General features: G+C 37.9%; 1 long non-coding RNA gene across 1 annotated transcript; it reads left to right on the top strand.

Annotated features, from left to right (window-relative positions):
- The first annotated feature begins 13,513 nt into the window (after positions 1–13,513).
- Positions 13,514–18,345, top strand: LOC130460009 (uncharacterized). The gene is made up of 2 exons (XR_008919808.1): positions 13,514–13,647; positions 18,099–18,345. It is a non-coding gene; the product is annotated as an uncharacterized lncRNA (long non-coding RNA).
- The last annotated feature ends 355 nt before the right edge of the window (positions 18,346–18,700 follow it).

The raw sequence follows: 18,700 nt of genomic DNA, 5'->3' as shown, positions 1-18,700 counted from the left end.
TCTGTTCGGTCATATTCTTACTAGGCCTAAAGTGATGTTTTACAAGTTTTGCCAAGTTAACCTTATCATCTACAACAATTTCAGCAAACATGTTATCATCTAGTCCTAGGAAAGCCCTTACGGTTGTTTTACCCTCTTCAATAGTGCCAGGGGTAACAGGAGTAGCATTAGTAGGATAACCAAGGATCGCAGCAAATTCATCGGGCAAAGGACATATTTCGTTGCCCCGAAAGGCAAAAACATGATTATCGGAGTCCCAAAAGCTTAGGGCAGCATGCAGAAAGTTATAATCAATATTAATTTGTTGTAAGCCTAAAAGTGCCTCTAAGTGGTATTCTTTTAACAAAGTTTTTTCTGTAGGAGTAAGGGCCCGTAACCAACGCCTAACAGTCCGTTGGAGTGAGAAAGTAGGGATCGACATGGCAAAAACAATGAGTAATTAAAACACAGCAAAAAGAGAGAAAGAATTTGAGAGTGGTGGAAAATAGGGACGTATCTAGCCCCTATATATAGCTGGACGCACCCAGTGACATCCTGATCCCATTCGGAAACGTGTTAGGAAATCCGAAAGTAAAAAATCACCAGGAAAAGAGACTTTCAGCGCCCACGGCTGGGCGCCGAAATGTTTAACGCCTGGCCTTGGGCGCTGAAAATGCAGCCCAAGGCCCAGATTTCACAAAACACGGAACAGGAAAGGACTTAAGACCGTATTGCTAAAACACGAGGCCCTATTGCAAGTAGGATCAAGCCCAAAGCACCTTTAGCTCCCAAATAAGCAAAAAAAATAAACATTAAAAAATTTGGTCGAAACTTAGACTCGTCTCGGAAAATACTTATGTACACTTTTCAAAAAAAACAAATTAAATATCATGGTCATTCTTCGAAACACCAAAAATCTGTATCGTTAAGTCGTTGGTTTCAAATAAAAAATGTTTGTCAGTCAAACACTAGTAGAAAAAACCCCTGTTGCACCCCCCTTGTTGCAGCGTACATGTATTAATACGCTTCAACAACCAGTCGGTCAACGCGGGTCAAACCATTTAAAGGGTTGTTGCAGCGTACAATTTAATTGTTCCCTGCAAAAAGGTTTGTTGCAGCGTACATTTTAAAAGCCCCCTGCAATAACCCTTTTTGTTGCAGCGTACAATTTAAAAGCCCCCTGCAATAACCGGATAAAAAAATTTCAAAACAAATTAAGCCGCATCTCAAATTTTCATTTCTCGCGGTCCTTTCTTCTTCCCTTACCTTTCCCTGCGTCGTCCCCTAAAGACAAACCTAAGCCGCGTCCCTCAAAATTTCGAACACTCTTTCTCTTCGTTCCTCTGCATCGCCGGCCACCACCTCCTTCATGCCGACGCTGCTGGTGCGGTGGTTGCGATGGTTATTGCGTTGTTGTGGTTGATGGTGTTGTCATTGTTAGGTTATGATACATATGACAATTCATAAATCATGCGGAAATAACCATTAAGCCAGGAATACATATTATTTACACATAATCATTTAGCACAGTTTAGATGCATACTCTTTGTTGCGTGCCTTCCCTAGCTGCGCCCGAACCGAACAAGAACAAATCTTTAGGACTCCAAGTGTCGTCCCTCCGTAGATAGTCCACAGCACGTCCGGATCCGCCTTAAGATTGACCAACTAGAATCGCCCTTAAGGTACTATTATTTTCGGCACTTTTAGGCAAATGTGTGACTGAATTTTTCTCTCAAAAACTCACTTTGAATACTTGAAAACTCTCGTTGTAAATATGTGACCCTAGGCACTTATTTATAGAGTTTATGGAAAGGAATTATAATCCTATTAGAATACAAATCTATTTAATTATAACCCTACTAAGATTCTAATTAAACAAAGTTTATCTATTAGGATTAGATTTAATCATATTACGAATCCCGGTAGCCTTAGGATTCCGAGTAACACACACGAGTGGCGCACAAGCACAGCATGCCCGCACGCAGGCCTTGCGGCCCACGCCGAGCGCACAGCGCAAGGCCCACTGTCGCAGCCTTGTCCGCGCGCGCGCCCAAGCTACGGCTGGGCCTGGCTTTTGCGCTGGGCCTGGTCGTATGCTTGGCGTGTGGTTGTTGCGCTTGGCTTGCTGGGCGATGGCCCGGCTTCGTGCTGGGCCTTCGTCTGGCAGGCCTCGCCCGATGTTAATTCGTACGATACGCTTCCGATTAAATTCTCGATTCCGGAATTCATTTCCGATACGAACAATATTTAATATTTCCGATTCCGGAATTAATTTCCGTTTCGAACAAATATTTAATATTTCCGTTTCCGGAATTATTTTCCGATTCCGATAATATTTCCGATTCTGACAATATTTCCGTTTCCGGCAATATTTCCGATTCCGGCAATATTTCCATTTCCGATAATATTTTCCGATACGTACCATGTTTCCGTTTCCGGCAACATCTACGACTTGGATAATATTTATATTTCCGATACGATCCGTATTTCCGTTTCCGGCAATATCATCGTTTCCGGAGTATTCTTTTCTTGCCTGTGACGATCTCAGCTCCCACTGAAACCAAGATCCGTCGATTCCGAATATCCATAGATGGAGTATTTAATGCCATTAAATACTTGATCCGTTTACGTACTATTTGTGTGACCCTACGGGTTCAGTCAAGAGTAAGCTGTGGATTAATATTATTAATTCCACTTGAACTAAAGCGGCCTCTAGCTAGGCATTCAGCTCACTTGATCTCACTGAATTATTAACTTGTTAATTAATACTGAACCGCATTTATTAGACTTAACATTGAATGCATACTTGGACCAAGGGCATTATTTCCTTCAGTCTCCCACTTGTCCTTAGGGACAAGTGTGCATTTCCTAATTCCTTTGTCGCTCGATGCTTGCTCTTGAACATAAGGTAAGAGTTGTCATCCTTATTATGTCCAGAGGTGTTCTTCGGTTTCAGAGTTCAACTGATCAAATAAACAGATAATCATAGCCTATGATTCATCCGAGCACGGCCATGTATTTCACAGTTTCTAGCTCTCCGAGTGGCCTTGTACAACTTTTAAGCATCTCATCCCGATTTATGGGAGGACAATCCCAATCTTGCGATCTTGAGATTAGACTTTGTTTGATAGGTGATTACCTGAGCGTTGCCTTTATAGCCTCCTTTTACGGTGCGACGGTTGGTCAACGTCAAAGCAACCAGTTCTCAAACAAGTAATCTCAAATCACTCAGGTATTGAGGATTTAGTGTCTAATAATTTTAATGAAATTTACTTATGACAGATTTTCATCTCTTACAGTAAAGTTTCATAGGTCTTGTCCGATACTAGTCTTCACAAAGTAAGTATCTATGCAAATGATTATGACATTGCCATGTCCACATAGTTCAAGAAACAGAACTACTAGTCATCTTGCATTCTAATCGTCTAACGTTTTCTATGCGTCCAATTTTATAGAAAACTCCGACTAGGGACCATTTTCAACCTTTGACATTCAAGTTCACTTGATAGACATTTCTTAGTCACAGGACTGGTCCTGACAGTCTATCTTGAATATATTGTCAAATTGAAGGGACTCATCATTTAATAAACCACAAATTAAATGGAAAAATGAATTCTTTTCATTTATTGTGAATGATTAACTAATAATGTTTTACAAAGATTTAAACTCTAAAACTTTAAAACATTAAACAGAGACGTCAAAGCCATTCTCCAATATGCTTGATTCCCATTGCTGCAGTGTGCGAGTTGTGCTTCGCCCGCGGCAGAGGTTTAGTCAATGGATCTGATATGTTGTCATAAGTTCCAATTTTGCTTATCTCGACTTCTTTTCTTTCAACGAACTCTCGTAGAAGGTGAAATCTACGAAGTACATGCTTGACTCTCTGGTGGTGTCTAGGCTCCTTTGCCTGTGCAATAGCTCCGTTATTATCACAATACAGGGCTATTGGTCCTTTAATGGAGGGGACTACACCAAGTTCACCTATGAACTTCCTTAGCCATATAGCTTCATTTGCTGCTTCATGTGCAGCAATGTACTCCGCTTCAGTTGTAGAATCCGCAATGGTGCTTTGCTTAGCACTTTTCCAGCTTACTGCTCCTCCGTTGAGGCAGAAGACAAACCCAGACTGTGATCTGAAATCATCTTTGTCAGTTTGGAAACTTGCGTCCGTATAGCCTTTAACAATTAATTCATCATCTCCCCCATAGACCAGGAAGTCATCTTTGTGCCTTTTAAGGTACTTCAGAATATTCTTGGCAGCAGTCCAATGCGCCTCTCCTGGGTCTGACTGGTATCTGCTCGTAGCACTGAGTGCGTACGCAACATCCGGGCGTGTACATATCATAGCATACATTATTGAACCAATCAATGATGCATATGGAATCCCATTCATTCGTCTACGCTCATCAAGTGTTTTTGGGCACTGATTCTTGCTTAGAGTCATTCCATGAGACATGGGTAGGTAGCCTCGCTTGGAGTCCGCCATCTTGAACCTATCAAGCACCTTATTGATATAAGTGCTTTGACTAAGTCCAATCATCCTTTTAGATCTATCTCTGTAAATCTTGATGCCCAATATGTACTGTGCTTCTCCTAGATCTTTCATCGAAAAACATTTCCCAAGCCAAACCTTGACAGAGTTCAACATAGGAATGTCATTTCCGATAAGTAATATGTCGTCGACATATAATACTAGGAAAGCAATTTTGCTCCCACTGACCTCCTTGTATACACAAGATTCGTCTGCGTTCTTGATGAAACCAAAGTCACTGACTGCTTCATCAAAACGTATATTCCAGCTCCTGGATGCCTGCTTCAATCCGTAGATTGACTTCTTTAGCTTGCATACCTTTTTAGCATTCTTTGGATCCTCAAAACCTTCAGGCTGTGTCATAAACACAGTTTCTGTTAAAATGCCGTTTAAGAAAGCAGTTTTGACATCCATCTGCAATATTTCGTAATCGTAATATGCAGCGATTGCTAACATTATCCGAATAGACTTTAGCATTGCAACTGGTGAAAAGGTTTCATCCTAATCCACACCGTGGACTTGCCTGTAACCTTTTGCAACCAATCTAGCTTTGAAAACTTCAAGTTTCCCATCCTTGTCCTTTTTCAGTTTGAAAACCCATTTACTTCCAATGGCTTGGTAGCCATCTGGCAAATCGACCAAATCCCATACTTGGTTTTCAGACATGGAGTCTAATTCAGATTGCATGGCTTCTTGCCATTGCTTGGAGCTAGGGCTCGTCATAGCTTGTTTGTAAGTCGCAGGTTCATCACTTTCAAGTAATAGAACGTCATAGCTCTCGTTCGTCAAAATACCTAAGTACCTTTCCGGTTGAGATCTGTATCTTTGCGATCTACGCGGGGTAACATTTCTAGATTGACCATGATTCTCACCAGATTCTTCTAAATATCTCTGAGTTTCATTCTGAATGTCATCTTGAGCATTCTCTAGAGTTTGTTGTTCGACTCGAATTTCTTCGAGGTCTACTTTTCTCCCACTTGTCATTTTGGAAATGTGATCTTTCTCCAAAAGACACTATCTCGAGCAACAAACACCTTGTTCTCAGATGTATTGTAGAAGTAATACCCCTTTGTTTCCTTTGGATAGCCCACAAGGATACATTTGTCAGATTTTGGATGAAGTTTGTCTGAAATTAATCGTTTGACGTATACTTCACATCCCCAAATCTTAAAAAAAGACACATTTGGAGGCTTTCCAAACCATAATTCGTATGGAGTCTTTTCGACAGCTTTAGACGGAGCTCTATTTATAGTGAGTGCAGCTGTATTTAGTGCATGTCCCCAAAATTCTAATGGAAGTTTGGCCTGACCCATCATTGACCTGACCATGTCTAGCAAGGTTCTGTTCCTCCGTTCCGACACACCGTTCCATTGTGGTGTTCCAGGAGGAGTCAATTCTGATAGAATTCCACATTCTTTCAGATGGTCATCAAATTCATAGCTCAGATATTCACCGCCTCTATCAGACCGTAGTGCCTTAATCTTCTTGCCTAATTGATTCTCTACTTCACTCTGAAATTCCTTGAATTTGTCAAAGGATTCAGACTTATGCTTCATTAGGTAGACATAACCATATCTACTGAAGTCATCAGTGAAAGTGATAAAGTAGCTGAAACCACCTCTAGCATTTGTACTCATTGGTCCACATACATCTGTATGGATTAAACCCAATAGTTCATTTGCTCTTTCTCCAACTTTAGAGAAAGGTTGCTTTGTCATTTTTCCAAGTAAACATGATTCGCATTTACCATAATCCTCTAAGTCAAATGGTTCTAGAATTCCTTCCTTTTGAAGTCTTTCTAAGAGTTTCAAGTTTATATGGCCTAATCGACAATGCCACAGATAGGTGAGATCTGAGTCATCCTTTTTGGCCTTTTTGGTATTTATGTTATATACTTGTTTGTCGTGATCTAATTGTTAGGTTATGATACATATGATATTACATAAATCATGCGGAAACAACCATTAACCCAGGAATACATATTATTTACACATAATCATATAGCATAATTTAGATGCATACTCTTTGTTGCGTGCCTTCCCTAGCTGCGCCCGAACCGAACAAGAACAAGTCTTTAGGACTCCAAGTGTCGTCCCTCCGTAGATAGTCCACAGCACGTCCGGATCCGCCTTAAGATTGACCAACTAGAATCGCCCTTAAGGTACTAGAATTTTCGGCACTTTTGAGCAAGATGTGTGACTGAATTTTTCTCTCAAAAACTCACTTTGAATACTTGAAAACTCGTTATAAATTGTGAACCCAGGCCACATATTTATAGGGGTATGGAAAGAGAATTGGAATCCTATTAGGATACGAATTAATTAAACTTAGAATCCTACAAGAACTCTAATTAATTAATTTATCAAATAGAATTAGGAATTTAATCATTAACCGAACTCTGCACGTTTTAGGAATCGTGCATGAACACAAACTCACACACACACACACGGCAGCCACGATGGGCCGCCCATGCGCGTGCGTGCGAGCAGCAGCCCACGCAGCGAGGCCCACGCAGCCGCGGCCTTGGCGCGCGCTGGGCCTGCCTTGCGGTAGGCCTGGGCGCTGCCTTGGCTGGGCTTGTGGCGCGCGTTTGGCTTGCTGGGCGATGGCCTGGCTTCGAGCTGGGCCCTCGTCCGGCAGGCCTCGTCCGATGCTTATTCGTACGATACGCTTCCGATTAAATTTCCGATTCCGGAATTCATTTCCGATACGAACAATATTTAACATTTCCGATTCCGGAATTAATTTCCGTTTCGAACAAATATTTAATATTTCCGTTTCCGGAATTATTTTCCGATTCCGATAATATTTCCGATTCTGACAATATTTCCGTTTCCGGCAATATTTCCGATTCTGGCAATATTTCCATTTCCGATAATATTTCCGATACGTACCATGTTTCCGTTTCCGGCAACATCTACGACTTGGATAATATTTATATTTCCGATACGATCCATATTTCCGTTTCCGGCAATATCATCGTTTCCGGAGTATTCATTTCTTGCCTGTGACGATCTCAGCTCCCACTGAAACCAAGATCCGTCGATTCCGAATATCCATAGATGGAGTATTTAATGCCATTAAATACTTGATCCGTTTACGTACTATTTGTGTGACCCTACGGGTTCAGTCAAGAGTAAGCTGTGGATTAATATCATTAATTCCACTTGAACTGAAGCGGCCTCTAGCTAGGCATTCAGCTCACTTGATCTCACTGAATTATCAACTTGTTAATTAATACTGAACCGCATTTATTAGACTTATCATAGAATGCATACTTGGACCAAGGGCATTATTTCCTTCACTAATAAATAAAGTCCATTGACTAATCTAGCAGATCCATAAAACATCTCTTTAAAATAAAACGAACAACTATTGTCTTTTATTAAAAAGGAAAATCCCTTAGCATCTAAGCAAGAAACTGAAATGATGTTTTTAGTAAGACTTGGAACATGGAAACATTCTTCCAGTTCCAAAACTAGCCCGGAGGGCAACGACAAATAATAAGTTCCTACAGCTAATGCAGCAATCCGTGCTCCATTTCCCACTCGTAGGTCGACTTCACCCTTGCTTAACTTTCTACTTCTTCTTAGTCCCTGTGGATTGGAACATAAGTGTGAGCCACAACCTGTATCTAATACCCAAGAAGTTGAATTAGCAAGTATACAGTCTATAACGAAAATACCTGAAGATGGAACGACTGTTCCGTTCTTCTGATCTTCCTTTAGCTTCAAGCAATCTCTCTTCCAATGCCCCTTCTTCTTGCAGTAGAAGCATTCGGATTCAGAAGTGGGTTGACTGACCTTCCTCTTTACAGATTTGGCGCCAGTTTACTTAGTTGGGCTGGCCTTGTTGCCACCTTTCTTAGCATTCCTCTTCTTTCCAGATTTCTTGAACTTGCCCCCACGCACCATAAGCACATCCTGCTTATCACTTTTGAGCGTCTTTTCAGCGGTCTTCAGCATACCGTGAAGCTCAGTGAGCGTTTTGTCCAGACTATTCATACTGTAGTTCAGTTTGAACTGATCATACCCGCTATGAAGAGAATGGAGGATGGTGTCTATAGCCATTTCCTGAGAAAATTGCTGATCCAGCCGACTCATATTCTCAATGAGTCCAATCATTTTGAGAACATGTGGACTTACGGGCTCGCCTTTCTTAAGCTTGGTCTCAAGAATTTGCCTATGAGTCTCGAATCTTTCGACTCGAGCCAGATCTTGGAACATGTTCTTCAACTCACTGATGATTGTGAAAGCATCTGAGTTGATGAACGTTTTCTGTAGATCCGCACTCATGGTGGCGAGCATTAGACATTTCACATCCTTGTTGGCATCAATCCAACGATTGAGGGCTGCCTGAGTGACCCCGTCGCCTGCGGCTTCGGGCATCGCCTCTTCTAGGACATACTCCTTTTCTTCCTGCATAAGAACTATTTGCAAGTTCCTTTGCCAGTCAAGGAAGTTTTTCCCGTTCAACTTCTCCTTTTCGAGAATTGATCGAATGTTGAATGAATTGTTGTTTGCCATATTAAAAACTACAATTGAAAAGAATAAACAAATAAATAACCATTCACAGTTTCTCTTAATAAACTTAAATTCTAGCATACATGCATAATTCAATGTTTATTAAGCATTTTATTCAAGTTATGCGTTCCTGCAGGTGTGAATAAAATGATTCCAAGATCCTAAAATCATTGAAGAACTTAGTACAGTTTGTCGACTTAATCCTAAAACATCTTAGGTAAGCAAAAGCCTTTTGCTAATAGTCTAGAAACTATTCTTGGTTGATAGGTACGTCTAAGAACTTATTAGGTAAACCTATCGATTTTGCCACGACATAAAAGGACTCCTTACTTATATCGTTGAGTTTCACCAAAACTAACATGTACTCACAATTATTTGTGTACCTTGCCCCTTTAGGACCAATAAGTAACACCTCGCTGAGCGAAAACTATTACTAGATTGATGTAAAGGATATCCAAGCAAGTGTATATTTTGGCATGGCACCTTATAACTCAATTTTTAAGTTTGGAACTTAAGGCTCTTACTATGTTGGTTAGATTTTAAGTGAACTAAAATCCTTAATCATGCAACATAATCAAGCTTTTGATCTATGCATTTTAAGACATATTTAAAAGCAATAAATAACTTAAAACATGCATAAGATAAATGTGATCTAGTATGGCCCGACTTCATCTTGAAGCTTTAACTTCAAAGTCCGTCTTGAAAATCTCCGTGGGAGGCACCATTTTCTTCATATAGGATAAGCTATAATTAAAACTAATTACAACTATTTGATGGTACGCAGACCATATTTGAATTGAAAAACAACTTTGGTACTTTAGACCAATTACATTCAAATTAATGGTACGCAGACCATATTTTCTATCCTATTTGGGCCATACTAGTCACTTCATAACCTGCAAAACAGTACATATACAATATATACCATTCACCCATTCATTATCATGAATGGCCTACATAGCTGGTTAGTAAAACACATTATGCATCACGTAAACATTTGCAGCAATTAATCAAGGGCACCAATAATCTACCAATTATTCAGTCCTTATTAATTCTAATCAAGTTGTTTTAACCTTAAGGATTTGTAGACCTAATCAAGAGTTTATGACTAAAAGGGCTCCCACTTAAACCAATAAATTCATATGCTTTACTAATTTTAACATAAAAATGTATTTCTAGTCTAACCGGAAACATACAAATTTAATTAAAATTTATAGCTCATATAAATTTATAATTGAATCCAAAAGGTTTAATTTAATTTCAGTCGTATTTAAATTAATTCATGATTTTAATTTTAGTAAAATAATTAGAATAAATAAAATTTTTATAATTACAATATTCAAAATTAAAATCCAAGAAAATAATTTAAATTATTAATTTTAAAATTAATTAAAATTACGTAAACTGAAAATTTCAAATTAAAATTTCAAAACGATCTAATCGTAACGCAACAACCCCACGCAATGTACGCCCATGGGCCACACGCACACAGCCATCGCTGGCCATGTGCGCGCAGCCCATGCGCTGCGTCGCATAGCTGCTGCTGCTATCCTTCGCAAGGCTCCATGCGAGCTTGTGCTCGCTGCGCGCGCGCCAGCGCTCGATGCACGCGAGCCATCGCTCGCTGCGTTCGCTCGCCAGCGCTCGCTGCATGCGAGCCAGCGCTTGCTGAGCGCGCTCGCCAGCGCTCGCTTGATGCGAGCCAGCGCTCGCTGCGCGCGCTTGCCAGCGCTTTCTTTGTGCGAGCCAGCGCTCGCTCCGCGAGGTATCGACGCTGGGCGCAGCACTCGTGGCACGCGAGCTTGCGCTCGCTGCGCGCGAGGCTGCGCGCGCTTGTGCGAGGCAGTGCGCGTTGTGGCGCAGCTCGCTTGCTGCCCACACGCGACTGCCGTGCCTTGCCTTCGCCCATGCCCATTCGTCCATTGCTCATAGCCCACGACACAAGGCAGGGCTGCTGCCTTGTGCTCGTGCACCATGGTCTTGTTCATTGCATTCGTGCCGCATGGGCGACGAGCTCCCTTGCTCGTCGTCACATGCCCGCACTATACAACACCCCTTAAGGGTAACACGTAGCGTCCATTGCTTTGTGCGTGCAAGTTATATGAACGAATCGCATAAAATTTAAAAAATTTATATTTAAAATTAATGACAAATTAATAAATAATATTAATTTCATAATTTTAGGGCGAAAAATCGAAAATTTATTATTCAATTGATTTCCGATTTACATGGATTCAAGCCTAGGTCATAAAAATTTAAAATTTATCGTAAATTTACAATTTTTATGGTGGTTTTTAATCATAGGTATCTAATTAAATTATAATTAATTATGAAAATCAAATTAATTCTAAATTATTCTAATTTTCAACAAATTAATCATAATTACAAATTAGATTGCATAATTAACAAGGCTAGGCATTCAAACTTGTTAAACATATACAGTAGGTCAATCAAAAATTCAAGATTTATCAACAAGAATCGAAAATACTTAATTTAACATCTTAAATTTACGAAATTTTGCATTCGAAAAACTAAAACCTTCGAAAAGTCATAGTTAGGCTTCGAATTTGAGAATTCTGGGTTCGGCAGAAAAATACTGTTTTTGTCAAAATTTTAGAATGCCTTTTACATGCGGAATTGACACAAAAATCACTCGATTTGGATGAGTAACGAAGAAACTTCCGAAAAACTGCGTACGTATAATTAAATAAACGCAATTTGCAATTAATTAACAATTACGAAAATTAATCACCCCTTTTAATTCTTGCAAATTTGTAATATTTAACCATGTTCATGCAATTTAGATTATGAAAATAATAAGAGGCTCTTGATACCACTGTTAGGTTATGATACATATGACAATTCATAAATCATGCGGAAACAACCATTAAGCCAGGAATACATATTATTTACACATAATCATTTAGCACAGTTTAGATGTATACTCTTTGTTGCGTGCCTTCCCTAGCTGCGCCCGAACCGAACAAGAACAAGTCTTTAGGACTCCAAGTGTCGTCCCTCCGTAGATAGTCCACAGCACGTCCGGATCCGCCTTAAGATTGACCAACTAGAATCGCCCTTAAGGTACTATTATTTTCGGCACTTTTAGGCAAATGGGTGACTGAATTTTTCTCTCAAAAACTCACTTTGAATACTTGAAAACTCTCGTTGTAAATATGTGACCCTAGGCACTTATTTATAGAGTTTATGGAAAGGAATTATAATCCTATTAGAATACAAATCTATTTAATTATAACTCTACTAAGATTCTAATTAAACAAAGTTTATCTATTAGGATTAGATTTAATCATATTACGAATCCCGGTAGCCTTAGGATTCCGAGTAACACACACGAGTGGCGCACAAGCACCGCACGCCCGCACGCAGGCCTTGCGGCCCACGCCGAGCGCACAGCGCAAGGCCCATTGTCGCAGCCTTGTCCGCGCGCGCGCCCAAGCTACGGCTGGGCCTGGCTTTTGCGCAGGGCCTGGTCGTATGCTTGGCGTGTGGTTGTTGCGCTAGGCTTGTTGGGCGATGGCCCGGCTTCGTGCTGGGCCTTCGTCTGGCAGGCCTCGTCCGATGTTAATTCGTACGATACGCTTCCGATTAAATTCTCGATTCCGGAATTCATTTCCGATACGAACAATATTTAATATTTCCGATTCTGGAATTAATTTCCGTTTCGAACAAATATTTAATATTTCCGTTTCCGGAATTATTTTCCGATTCCGATAATATTTCCGATTCTGACAATATTTCCGTTTCCGGCAATATTTCCGATTCCGGCAATATTTCCATTTCCGATAATATTTTCCGATACGTACCATGTTTCCGTTTCCGGCAACATCTACGACTTGGATAATATTTATATTTCCGATACGATCCATATTTCCGTTTCCGACAATATCATCGTTTCCGGAGTATTCTTTTCTTGCCTGTGACGATCTCAGCTCCCACTGAAACCAAGATCCGTCGATTCCGAATATCCATAGATGGAGTATTTAATGCCATTAAATACTTGATCCGTTTACGTACTATTTGTGTGACCCTACGGGTTCAGTCAAGAGTAAGCTGTGGATTAATATCATTAATTCCACTTGAACTGAAGCGGCCTCTAGCTAGGCATTCAGCTCACTTGATCTCACTGAATTATTAACTTGTTAATTAATACTGAACCGCATTTGTTAGACTTAACATTGAATGCATACTTGGACCAAGGGCATTATTTCCTTCAGTCCTGCCTCCGTGCTCGGCTTTCCTCTGCTTGTCGCCGCCAATAATGGTGGCCTACCAACACAACATCATTTGTAACTAATTGGTAAATTGATTTCAATTTTTCCCTCAATTGTTTTAATAAGTTCTTGATTTAAAATCCCAAAACCCTAACTAATCGATTCAATGTTCTTTTCCCCCTTGCTTGCGCCGCCCGTTCTGGTTGTTGGGTGACTACTAGCTAGCGCCGCCCAATTAGAGTGGGGGATTAGATCTTGCAAGAAAGGCTTCGTCGGAGATTCCAATTTTATGCCCGCCAGGGAACTCGGGGTCGCCTCTCTCTTCGTTTGAGCCGCCGCTACCGCCTTCTTTGCCGCCCTTAACGCCTCCGGCATCCACAGTGTGAGTTTGTTTATCTCGTTTCTTTCTTTTTGGAGTAAAATGTTGGATTTTTAGGTCAAATTTCATCAATTTGGGAATTCTGAAATTTGTTTTTAGTGAAAAATTGATAGTTTGCCAATTGGGTTTTTGATTTACATTGAGAATGATGATTTGGGTTGATTAATTGAAGGGTTTTAGTTTATTGTTTCAGCTATTTTTAATTTATTCTTATTAATTTTGTATTCAGGTTTAGTATGCTTGTTGATTGTTGTTTTTGGAAGAATTTGAATGCAAAGTTGTGAGATTTTTGTATTTAGTTTGTTGCATTGTCAACTTAGTTCTCATAGCTCAAGTGATCAACCCAATTACATATGCAAATTCCTGATTACAAACCCCCTTTTTTCTGTTCTGGACTCCCTTTTGAACCTAGATGAATTGTTCCTTTAACGAACCCTATCAAAGGGTAGTTGTTGTATGGAGAATTTTGAAGTGATTTAATTATAGAAGAATTGATGAAGTATTTAGGCTTGGAGCAGTTAAATCCTGGTGTTCTACACCCTTAATTAGCCAAAAGGTTTTGAGTCTTTGAACCTTACCAGTGACAAAAAGTTCAGCAAGGATACCATTCTCATTGTTTGGTCTCCCAGAGTCCTAATTAAAGTGCAACTCTTGAAATTTGAAATTTCGTGAGCTTTCTTCTTGCGTAGTCAAGAAAATTTTATTCTATTTTTCAGTGTCGTGATTAATAAAGTACGGAGTACCTTCTAATTCTACTACCTCAATTTGGGGGGAGGGGAAGAAGTTGAATGTGTTTCTAGCCGGCTATACTTTGCATCTTTTTAGTTTTATGTGTTTCTAGACATTTAGTTGATTTGAAAAATAAACTCATTAGTGGGGCTGAGTTAAAGTCACTTCGTAGTTCGTACTTTATTAAGAGGTTTGCTTCATTTTTTAGAATTTTCACCTTTTTACATCCGATTTTGCTTGATTTGATTAAAAAAAAGACTAAGATTAATAATAGGGCTTTTTAATACAATTTTGAGTGCTTTAAGTTTGTATTTGGATCTTGGGCTGTGCTTGTAATTGGTTACTACTTCATCTAGTTTCAGCCTATCTGATGTAAGGTTTTCCTCTAAATTTCTCAACTTCTTAATTTTCTGCCAATCTTATTCAACTTTTCGATGTTTTTCTAAATAAAATTCTGGTTTTTTTTTCTTGGATTAGGCATAACAAATCCTATAACTCGACTGCTGATATTCATTAGTAACTAATGCCTGGTATTCACCTAACAGGATATGCTTAGTTAATATGCTAAAATTCTTAATTTTAAACTTATTACATGTTTAATATGCTTAGTTTTAAGTTTCTAAGACTTATTCTAACTACTTATACACATTTAAGGCTTGTTTGGTCGTTATAGGACATATTTAGGCTAAAATGACATTTTCGCTCCAAACTATGAACTAAAGAACCTAAGTACTCATTTTAAACTTACTAAATGTTTTATATGCTTAGTTTTGACTTTCTAGAACTCATTCCAATCCATTTATGCATATTTAAGGCTCATTGTGTCGTTATAGGTCATATTTAGGCTAAAGTGCCATTTTCGCTCCCAACTTTGAACTTAAGAACCTAATGACTCATTTTAAACTTATTATATGATTAATATGCTTAGTTTTAAGTTTCTAAGACTTATTCTAATCTATTTATGCACATTTAATGCTTGTTTGATAGTTATAGGTCATATTTAGGCTAAAATGAGGCATTTTCGCTCCTAACTTTAAAATAAAGAACCTAAGCACTCATTTTAAACTTAATACATGTTTAATATGCATAATTTTAACTTTATAAGACTCGTTCCAATCTATTTATGCACCTTTAAGGCTCATTAGGTCGTTGTAGGTCATATTTAGGCTAAAATGACATTTTCGCTCCCAACTATGAACTAAAGAACCTAAGCACTCATTTTAAACCTACTAAATGTTTTATATTCTAGTTTTGACTTTCTAGGACTCATTCCAATCCATTTATGCCCATTTAAGGCTCATTGTGTCGTTTTAGGTCATATTTAGGCTAAAATGACATTTTCGCTCCCAACTTTGAACTTAAGAACCTAATGACTCATTTTAAACTTATTATATGATAAATATGCTTAGTTTTAAGTTTCTAAGACTTATTCTAATCTATTTATGCACATTTAATGCTTGTTTTATCGTTATAGGTCATATTTAGGATAAAATAAGGCATTTTCGCTCCCAACTTTAAAATAAAGAACCTAAGGACTTATTTTAAACTTATTACATGTTTAATATGCTTAGTTTTAAGTTTCTAAGACTTATTCTAACTACTTATACACATTTAAGGCTTGTTTGGTCGTTATAGGACATATTTAGGCTAAAATGACATTTTCGCTCCCAACTATGAACCAAAGAACCTAAGGACTCATTTTAAACTTACTAAATGTTTTATATGCTTATTTTTAACTTTCTAGGACTCATTCCAATCCATTTATGCACATTTAAGGCTCATTGTGTCGTTATAGGTCATACTTAGGCTAAAATGACATTTTCGCTCCCAACTTTGAAATTAAGAACCTAATGACTCATTTTAAACTTATTATATGATAAATATGCTTAGTTTTAAGTTTCTAAGACTTATTCTAATCTATTTATGCACATTTAATGCTTGTTTTATCGTTATAGGTCATATTTAGGATAAAATAAGGCATTTTCGCTCCCAACTTTAAAATAAAGAACCTAAGGACTTATTTTAAACTTATTACATGTTTAATATGCTTAGTTTTAAGTTTCTAAGACTTATTCTAACTACTTATACACATTTAAGGCTTGTTTGGTCGTTATAGGACATATTTAGGCTAAAATGACATTTTCGCTCCCAACTATGAACCAAAGAACCTAAGGACTCATTTTAAACTTACTAAATGTTTTATATGCTTATTTTTAACTTTCTAGGACTCATTCCAATCCATTTATGCACATTTAAGGCTCATTGTGTCGTTATAGGTCATATTTAGGCTAAAATGACATTTTCGCTCCCAACTTTGAACTTAAGAACCTAATGACTCATTTTAAACTTATTATATGATAAATATGCTTAGTTTTAAGTTTCTAAGACTTATTCTAATCTATTTATGCACATTTAATGTTTGTTTTATCGTTATAGGTCATATTTAGGCTAAAATGAGGCATTTGCGCTCCTAACTTTGAACTAAAGAACCTAAGGACTCATTTTAAACTTATTACATGATTAATATGCTTAGTTTTAAGTTTCTAAGACTTATTCTAACTACTTATACAAATTTAAGGCTTGTTTGGTCGTTATAGGACATATTTAGGCTAAAATGACATTTTCGCTCCAAACTATGAACTAAAGAACCTAAGGACTCATTTTAAACTTACTAAATGTTTTATATGCTTAGTTTTGACTTTCTAGAACTCATTCCAATCCATTTATGCATATTTAAGGCTCATTGTGTCGTTATAGGTCATATTTAGGCTAAAGTGCCATTTTCGCTCCCAACTTTGAACTTAAGAACCTAATGACTCATTTTAAACTTATTATATGATTAATATGCTTTGTTTTAAGTTTCTAAGACTTATTCTAATCTATTTATGCACATTTAATGCTTGTTTGATAGTTATAGGTCATATTTAGGCTAAAATGAGGCATTTTCGCTCCTAACTTTAAAATAAAGAACCTAAGCACTCATTTTAAACTTAATACATGTTTAATATGCATAAGTTAAACTTTATAAGACTCGGTCCAATCTATTTATGCACCTTTAAGGCTCATTAGGTCGTTGTAGGTCATATTTAGGCTAAAACGACATTTTCGCTCCCAACTATGAACTAAAGAACCTAAGGACTCATTTTAAACCTACTAAATGTTTTATATTCTAGTTTTAACTTTCTAGGACTCATTCCAATCCATTTATGCCCATTTAAGGCTCATTGTGTCGTTTTAGGTCATATTTAGGCTAAAATGACATTTTCGCTCCCAACTTTGAACTTAAGAACCTAAGGACTCATTTTTAAATTATTATATGATTAATAAGCTTAGTTTTGAGTTTCTAGGACTTATTCTAATCTACTTATACCCATTTAATGCTTGTTTGATCGTTATAGGTCATATCTAGGCTAAAATAAGGCAATTTCGCTCCCAACTTTAAAATAAAGAACCTAAGGACTCATTTAAAACTTATTACATGTTTAATATGCATAATTTTAACGATCTAAGACTCGTTCCAATCTATTTATGCACCTTTAGGCTCATTGGGTCGTTATAGGTCATATTTAGGCTAAAATGACATTTTCGCTCCCAACTTTGAACTAAAGAACCTAAGGACTCATTTTAGACTATTAGGACATTGTCATTAGTTTCTTGAATGTTAAAATGTGATATTTAATTTTTATTTAATCTAATGTTTAATTTAAATTTCTGTTTTTGTAAAGGTCTACACTCCGAGGATTGCGCCTTATGCGAGGAATTTGATGTGGTTCGTGAGCAATGGGCTAAGTTTTTTACCAGCAAGTATTTATTATTGGCTTTAGCGCGCTTGATCGAGTTGGTTTAGTTGTTATAGAATAAATTTTATATTAAAATGTATGTTTATGTTGAAATTGGAACATATATTTAAATGTAATATGTGCACTTTGGTTTTGGGATATATAGTATACAAAACTCCAGTTGTTGTTTTTATATTTGTTATACAGGTTGCGTTATTCTATTATTGTTTTGACAGGTTTCTATATTTGGTGCAAGGCACTCTAGGTATCCCTAAACAAAATTAGAATTTTCCCGCCAAAAGTGCTTTGTTGCAGCGTACATATATATTGTACGCTGCAACAAGGGAAAAAAATTTCGCAAAATTCCAGACTTGTTGCAGCGTACAAATAAATGTACGCTGCAAAAAGTTGAGTCTTTTGCAGCGTACATATATATGTACGCTGCAACAAGTCCAACTTTTTGCCAATTTTTTGGCACTTGTTGCAGCGTACATACATATGTACGCTGCAAAAAACCCCTTTTAGCAGCGAACATTGTACGCTGCAAC

This window comes from Spinacia oleracea, chromosome 4, assembly GCF_020520425.1.
Source record: "Spinacia oleracea cultivar Varoflay chromosome 4, BTI_SOV_V1, whole genome shotgun sequence".
NCBI classification, from domain to species: domain Eukaryota; kingdom Viridiplantae; phylum Streptophyta; class Magnoliopsida; order Caryophyllales; family Amaranthaceae; genus Spinacia; species Spinacia oleracea.
The sequence above is the reverse complement of the archived record's forward strand: the minus strand, read 5'-3'. Positions and strand labels throughout refer to the sequence as shown.